Source organism: Alligator sinensis, unplaced genomic scaffold (genome assembly GCF_000455745.1).
Source record: "Alligator sinensis unplaced genomic scaffold, ASM45574v1 scaffold888_1, whole genome shotgun sequence".
In the NCBI taxonomy this organism is placed as follows: Eukaryota; Metazoa; Chordata; order Crocodylia; family Alligatoridae; genus Alligator; species Alligator sinensis.
The window spans coordinates 1035958-1044395 of record NW_005842533.1 but is presented as its reverse complement, the minus strand read 5'-3'; the positions used below and the strand labels follow the sequence as shown (position 1 = coordinate 1044395).

The window sequence follows — 8438 nt, the reverse complement described above, 5'->3', positions numbered from 1 at the left end:
TTCATCTGGTCCTGCTGACTTATAGGTATCCATCCTCCCTAGCTGTTCTTTCACCAGCTCTACATTGACTGTGGTAAGTGATCAGTCCTCCTGCAACTCTGTGTCATATTTGCATTCGGCAGCCTATACAGTCTTACGCTGGTGGACTACAGATGCACAGTATTTGTTCAGGAGTTCAGTTTTCTCCTTGGTGTTGGCAATCAGATGTCCAGGTGCATTGAGCAGTGGTCCTACGTTTCCACTGGTTTTTCTCCTGTTGCCTATATACCTATAGAAGAACTTCTTATTGTCCTTGATTTCGGTTGCCAACCTGAATTCGGTCACCACCTGTGCTTTTCTAATCTGCTCCCTGCAGGTCTGGGCCATTCTTATGTAGTTCTCCTTGGGGCCTATGCCTAGCTCCATCATTGGTAAGCCTCCCTTTTCTTTTTCAGAAGACCTAGGACTTCCCTACTGAGCCAAGATGAACTTCCGGCGGCTGTGCCACCTTTTTGCCGTAGAGGTGCGGACAACTTCTGTGCACCGAGGATCGTGTCCTTGAGGAACGACCACTCTTCATCCACTCCGTTCACCTAAGGTCCCTGGTCCCACAGCTCTTTCCCTGCAGTCCATAATCCCATAGGGCATTGCTCACTAAGTCCTTAGCTTATTGAAGTTGGATAGACAGCGATCTATCTCTAGATAAAGATAGATATGTTAGAATTATGAAATTTTAGGGAGGGGGGTCTTGGTGTCCTCAAGGTTTTCTTAGGCCCTTAGGGACTTGGAGGTAGCGTTTGTCAGAGGAAGATGCATTTTCCCCTGGTTCACAGAAAAATGGGAGAGGGGGGGAAAAAAAGTAATATGTATCAATTTCTCCTTCCCTTTTTAATACAAACCATGATAAATTATAACACACACACAGATACATAAACAACAAAACACACATACACCCAGATTTATAAATAGTACTCCCAGTGGTTTTTGGAAGTTGTCCATTGGACATGGAGGTAGCAATGAGAAGAAACAGTCCCTGAGTGGAAACATTTGGGTCTGCTCCAGTGAGCAACTGAACTGCTCTGCCTGGACTCATTAGGCCTTGAACTTTTTAAACTTTCAGCTGTCACGGCGGCGTCCTTTAGGAGGGCCGTGATCTCCTTAAGGCCCTCTCTCCGTGCCAATTCTCCTGACTGCAGCCACGGCTCATGCCAGCAGCAGGTTCCAGGTCGAGGCTCTGCGCTGGGGCGGGGGCGGCGGCAGCAGCTGTGGACACAGCTGGCAGGTTCTGGGTTCTGACCCCAGAATCTGCCAGCAGTATCCATAGCTGACACCGCCACCCACCTGCTGCGGTGGAAACCCTGCTCAGGCCCACAGCTGATGCTGGGCTGATGGTGCTGGGTGGAAACAGGCTTGCCCAGCCACTTGGCACCACACAGCACCTGGACCTGCCAGCCACCTGTGAGCCAGATGCAATGAATTGGTGGCTGTCCACATGTGGGCCAGATCCAATCTGTTGGCAGGCCAGATCCAGCCTGTGGGTTGTATTTTGCTCCCCCTGCATTAGATCCTACAGGCCCATCTCAAGGTGGACCTGGATATGGGCCATTGTCTCCAATGAATCTCTTCCACTGTCCTGTGACAAAGCTCCACCTGCAGCCTTTCCCCGCCTGCTCCTCTGCTCCACATCCTTGCTTTGGTCCTGGCATGGCCTTTATTGCTACATCCCAAACTTGGGAGCAGCATTTGGGAATCATTCAAAAGTGTCTACTTTATGAATAAAGTGGTAGTACCATTTTAAACACTTGACTGGTAAATTAAAGTGCAGGAACTTTTCCTAACATCCAATTGTATAAATTTATATTTTTTGTAAAAAAAAAGTCTATTTCTACCAATAGCTAAAGATTTATATATAAGTCTCATGTTGGAATTACTACCTTTGTTGGGTCTTAGTGTCCTCAAGGCTCTCTTAGGCCCTTATAGACTTAGAAATCGTGTCCGTCAGAGGAAGATGCATTTTCCCTTGGTTTGTAGAACACCCCCCAGTATGAATAAATTCATATAAATGTTTTCCCTTCCACTAATATATGGGGAAAAAATTATATGAATTTATACATATTAATTCCCCCCTCCCTCCATTTTTCTATAAACCAGGAGAAAATGTATTATTACACACATAAAACACATACACCCCTTCCCCTACTAGCATTTCTACCCTACAACCCCTCCCTCCAACAGAAATCACTTTGAGGCCTCCTCTCCGGTGGGACTTCTGCCTTTCCAGGTCCTGGGGAGACTTCCTAAACCAGCAGCTCTCGGCAGACGCCCCACCGTCCACTCCACTGGGCCCCGGCAGTCGCAGCAGCAGGCAGGTCACGTACCGTAGAGGTGCTTGGAAAGATGAAGCGAGAGGCACTTCGGGCTCCTCAGTGGTCGGGCTCACAAGTCAGCATTTTCATCTGGGCTGAAACAAGCAGAGCTGCGTTACTGGAGGCGAGAGGCGGCCAGGCCAGCCAACCTGCTCTTCCCTCCCCACGCCATGAACAAGGTGCCGTGGCCACTGCTCCCTGGGGCTTTATCCCTGCCATTGGGACCGACCCCATGGGTCACTGCCCACGACCCCAGAATCATGTCCCTGATACAGCAACCCACTCAGCCAGGTCCTGCACCTGGGGTGAGGAGACCGGGAGAGGCAGGACACGCTCCCCTTGGGGCTCTTGATGAGTACCTCTGAACTTTTCACTAGTTTTTTCCCCAGGAACAGCTTTGTATGTTTTGAAAAAGTATTTTATCTAACCAAGGGCATAGAGTAGGTTGTTTAGGCTGGGGGAGATCGCTTGTTGCTTAGTTGCTAATTGCTGGCCTCGCTAGAAGGAAAAGCTGTATCAACACAGTCCCAGGGGAAGGTTGGAAGGGGGGTTACTTGGGGGTGGAGTTGGAAAAGGGGGGTTACTTGCTGGGCTTGCTGCACATTTCATCACATCAGCAAGTTTAACCTGTTACGTAGCTATATAAGGCTGATGCCCACTGGGGTGGGGTGTGCTTGCTTTGTGAATGATTGCCAAGCACCGCTTTCTGCGCAGAAATAAAGATTAAGTTGGATCCTTCACCCCTGTGTGTTTATTGGCACAAGCGCACCGGGCACGAACTCACTGTCCTTTGGGGACAAAACTCTGACCTGGGCAACGCAGCTGCAATCTCAGCAGCTCAAGCCAGGGCACTTCGGTGACACTGAACACTGGCCTACAGTAAGCACCAGCCTCCCCCTGCGGCTCCTTCCTCTGGTCCCCCTGGAGCTGGTTGGAGGAGGGGAACCTCATCTCTATTACTGCAACAGCTGCAAGGTGGTGGAAAACTGAGGTGGGGGGATAGAAAGGCCATGAAGTCTCTATACCCCATAGACTCCCCTGGGGTTTTCTCTAGGGACAGGGTTTGGGAGGGGTCGGTGCTCTGGACCAGGCATGAACTGACTTCTGATGTGAGACCCCCAATGCCCCGGCTGCAAATGCAACCCCACTTCATTACAAGGTGCTGGACAAGTGCGAGCAAATGCCTCGGTCTGCAGGAGCCAGCAGAGCCTGATGGGCATCACGTGTGCCCCACTCAACTCACCTGTGCAGGAAGACAGAGATTATCTTCACGTGCTCACAACACCATGTGCAGCAGCAGGACGGCAGCGAGACAGTGCACAGCTCCCAGCACTGGGACCGCAGCGCCCTTCCCTGTGGAGCAGAGCAAGCCCCAGGTGAGAACGGGCAGCCCCTCCTCCATCCCCCTCAGCCGGAGGGAGCAGCTCCAGCACCACCTCCAGCTACTGGCCTCTGGGGTGATGGTGGCACGTCCGCTGGATGCACAAAGTCCTTAAAGGCCAGGGCTGGAGATGGGTGGGGGCAGGGGCTGGGAAATGTGCTTTGCCTGAGTACCCTGAATCACCAGACCGGGGCTTGCCTTGCAAGTACTTCCCCTGTCATTAGCCCTGAGGCACACACTGGTGTACCAAGCAAAATGTCTTCACCTGCCATGCTCTGATACATGTGCCAGGGGTTGCCAACTCCTGGTGCAGAACATGGCATCGATAACCTTAGTTTTTCTTTCTTTCCAGCCCCTGGCCTATGAGATTGCAAGGCACAGACACCTGACAAATGCGCCTTAGTGGGCTCAAGGTCCCAGGATTTGGCCTGCTACATCTTCATTTTAATCCCCTGCTTTCATGCCACTGCATCTTCAAGAGTGCCATCCTTCAAAAGGAAAACCTTCATGCTTTGCTTTTTACTTGAAGAAGACTTTCTCTAAAAGGCCTAAAGGATCATTTTCCAGTTAATACTAAGTGGGGGAGGGGGGACCCCAGCCCACTTGGAAATGAAAAATCCAAGCACATCAATAATCCCAGACAGATTGGTTGCACCCAGCACCGCTTGGGTAATCCTCCTCCCTATTTGAGGCATCATTACAAGGAGGGATGTTCTGTGAAGCACGTGGAAGGAAACCCCCCACTCCTCCAGCACCCAGCCCTCGAGGAAGGCATGTTGCAACACACTTGAGTGGGCACAATGCCTTCCACAGGAGGTGGCAATGGAGCGTGGAAGTGTGCACACTCTCTCCCATGTGTGTATAGTATACATGTGCATTACATGTGTGCAGGGATTTGGAAAGCGTGCGTGAGATACATGTTCACAGCTAAAAACTACAGGGCCTGGGCCTTCAGATCCCATTAACAACTCCTTGCTGATCCAGCCCCTCCCTGGGTCTTCTGCCCTCTCGGCCCCACTCCAGGCTTTCAGGCTCCTCCATCTCACTCTTGACCCCACTCAAGTTGCCAGACCCCTCAGCCTCTCCTCTGGCCCCTCGGTCTCACACGACGACTCCCCTGGCTGCCAGGCTCCTCGAGCTCCCTCCTGGCCCCTCTCAAGGGCTGTCAGCTGCTCTTTGGTCCCTGGCCCTGGACCCATTCAGTTCTCCACTTTCCTAGACATGCTCCAGGCCTCCAGACTCATCCGGTCCGACCCCCTGCTCCAGCCCCTCACTGGGCTGCACTGCTCATGCCCTTGGACCCGTCTGGCCCTGCACTCCATTCCCGGCCCTTGCTGGACCCTCTGGTCCCACTACGCTCGCTGGACCTCACTATGCAGCTCAGGCCTCTCAGACCCACCCAGCCCTTTGGACCCATGCAGTCCTGGTCTTCCCTGGCCCTTCACTGGGCTTCTGGATGCACCCATCAGCCCCACTTGGGCCCTGACCCCAGCTTGGCCCAGTTGAGGTGCTCAGGGTCAGTTCTCTGGCCATCAGCCCCCTCATATCCACAGGTCCATCTTCTCAGGCCCCTCTGTAAGTCGCTCTCCCTCTTCCTGCAGTCTCAGGGCCCTCTATAGATCTTCCTGGATGCAGCCCCTTTCTTCTGTGTGCCCCTTTGCAATAGGGTCCCACACCCTGCCACCCTCACCAGGTTCACCCGAGCCCTGAACTAGGTCTCACAGCTGCTCAGGCCCTGATGCACGCAGTCTCTGTCTCAGGCCTTACCTGGGCTCTCCCTATGCTCGGGCATTCAGCCCCACTTCCCAGGGCCCCCAGGTTCTCCATCCCCTGAGCTGCTACCCAAACCTCCACCTCTCTCTCCTAGCTGGCATTTAGGAGCTGCAGCCTTCCTGCTGGGTGGTGTTCTTCCACCAGCTCCCAAGATGTTATAGCCCTGCTCTCAGGGTCTGGGCTCAGACCCCATCTACACCCCGCCCTCCTCCAACCAGGAGGCTCCCTTGCACTCACGTGATCCTTCTCCTGCCAGCCCTTGGGTCATCTGACTCAGCAATCAGCCCTGACCCCCAACCTGCTGGTGGCTCCGCAGGCTGCCTGACCTCTTCAAGTGGCAGCACATCAAGTGGCCTGCCACACTCCTCCCCACTTAAGCTCAAAGTGGCAGATGCATCCAGGACCCTGCCACAGGAAGGCAGAAGAGAAAGAACGTGTGGACGGGGGCTGAACAGAGAAGAGGCAGATCTACTGCATTGGCATGAAAACTATGGGTGGCACAGGAAGGCAGAAGAGCTAAAGAAAGGATAAAGTTCACTTTCCTTTTTCTCAAAATATGAAGAGCCTCGTGCTTAGAGTCCCACATTCAAGCTACAGATTTGGGAGAAGCGGGGAGGGCAGGGGGAGGAGCAGGGAGACAGTATCACCAACTGCGCTTTCAAAGCTGGACTGAGCTTGGGGCCATGAGGCCTCCTCCTAAACACTATTAGGAAGCGGACAACAGCCCAACTCTTACACTTAGTACCTGTACTGGGAATAGCAGCTCCCTTCAAAACGCAAGCTCCTGTGCGTTATGAGCAAGATTCATTAAATTAGTCTCTGCTGAGGCATGTAAGAGCACATTTCCTAAGCCAGGGTTACTGCACAGACATACCTGACACGTGAAGTTGGATGCTGCAGCATTCACTATGCTTTCCATCATCACTGAGGAAAAAGTAAGCGCAATAGGCTCGTGTATCATTCCAGGATATATTTTTCAGCAACAAAGATGCATTGCCACTGCGAATGTCCTTGGGAAAGACCTCGGTTCGCCCACGAAACCTCTCTGCCTGTCTGTCCAGCTGGTCCTTGCCTTCGTGATAGGCATGCACAACTTCCCGCGAATCAGTCTGCCAGTTAAGAGTAGCTTTTAAATGATCCACAACCGTGTCTTGAACAACAAAGCGCAGGAGCACAGCAGTGTGCGCAGGCGCTGTAATGGATTCATTTCTACATTTGTGTCCGGTGGTGTCGATGGGCTCACACTCTAGCAGGGAATAAATAGAAGACAGGACATTAGTTACCACCTCCCTTCATCGTCTCATTTGCATTTTCTATGGTTGTTAATCGGTCAACAAGATTCAGCTGACTTGACACAGACTGATCCCTGATGTGAGCTGCAACTTGGCAAAGGGGACAGGCTCGTGCTGTAGCGCCCCATGGACACACCTCGAATACACTTTGATCTTAACTGGCCCAGAACCCGCTCCAACAGGGCAAGAGTCTGGGAGGCAAAACCACTCTCAGCACCACCTGCCTTGTAGGGTTTTCCCAGGTATTTCTGACCACGTTGATCGTTAACCCAAGATGCGTCCCACCCCTCCCAGCCCCTTTTCTCCCCGCTACAAAGCACTAGCTGTGGTTCTGTGGTCGAAGTGAAATTCCTCTCTGCTCTCCAGCAGCAACGACTGACCTACAACCTGGCAACATGCCCCCTTTTCTCCACCATGTCCTCACATATGAGGAAACATGTGAAGCTCCCCATTTGCCCAGGTCTCACACCCATGTTCAAAAACTCTTCCCTTGGAATATGTGCATCGCTGAATCTTGTTGCTCTCTGCACCCCTCTGGCCAGCTTCTGTCTGCAATGCAGGTACCCCAGGGGCCAGATCCTGTTCTACCTACCTGGCACCTGAGCGTGGTCCTGTTCCACCCTGCCCGAGTGCCTGAAACTGTTAACACAAAGGGTGGGTGGGTTTGTTCCCTTTCTCCTCCTCCTCACTGCATTTTGTGACCTCAGCTCAAAGCGAAGGCAATAGCACAGGGCAAAGGCAAACACATTAACAGGACTCAGTCCTCCCAGCAGACAGTTCCAGACATGCTGCTCCGATGGTCAGAAGCCTTCAACTTTCCAGCCTGTATTTGCCAGCCTGACAATAGACTGGCCCTGGATAAAGTAGCTTGCTGGCTATGGAAGCTCATGCCCGTCTAAACTCACTGGTTTCTAAGGTGCCACCCTGCCCTGACCTTATCCTTAATTTAGAAAGCTGTGCTCCCTCCCTAACCCCGACCCTCCAGAGGTAGGGGAACCAGCTGTTCTCCATGAACCTTTCAGCCTCAGGGCCTTCAAAGAATAAAAAAAGCCCAAGCTCCCAGTCTCTGCCCATCAGTCAGGGTCTCCCATCCCCTGAAGCGGTTGATCTCTGCTCTCCTTCTGGCCTAAAAGCATCTTTCCAGCACACGGGCGACCAGAACTGCACTGAGTGCTTCAGAGGAGGTCTCACCTGCACCCAGTACAACGGCTCGCAGGCTCCCCTCTCCCTGATCTACCCTAGCCAGGCCTTTGCCCCTTTCATGTAATCCTATAGGAATGCAACCCAGCAGCACATAGTGCAGCGCCCAGCAGATAAGTCTGTGGAGGGGGAGAGGTAGGTAGAGAAGGAAGGTGGAGGGGGGTGCAGATTGAGCCCCCTATTGTGAAGAAGGGAGTGGGGCAGGGGCGGGTTCAGGCTCCCCTCTCCCTGATCTACCCTAGCCAGGCCTTTGCCCCTTTCATGTAATCCTATAGGAATGCAACCCAGCAGCACATAGTGCAGCGCCCAGCAGATAAGTCTGTGGAGGGGGAGAGGTAGGTAGAGAAGGAAGGTGGAGGGGGGTGCAGATTGAGCCCCCTATTGTGAAGAAGGGAGTGGGGCAGGGGCGGGTTGTGGGATAGAGCCATGGGTGGCTCATCCAGGGGC

At 52.9% G+C, this 8438-nt stretch overlaps 1 long non-coding RNA gene across 4 annotated transcripts in view; it reads right to left on the bottom strand.

The window, feature by feature from the left end:
* Window positions 1–603: 603 nt before the first annotated feature.
* Window positions 604–8438, bottom strand: part of LOC102381748 — a 17923-nt gene continuing 10088 nt past the window's right edge. For all 4 annotated transcript variants that reach the window (XR_324767.3, XR_003095917.1, XR_324766.3 and 1 more), the window contains 3 exons: window positions 6374–6745; window positions 3589–3698; window positions 604–2440 (listed from right to left, as the gene is read on the bottom strand). This is a non-coding gene — a long non-coding RNA (uncharacterized LOC102381748). The remainder of the gene's footprint in view (window positions 2441–3588; window positions 3699–6373; window positions 6746–8438) is intronic.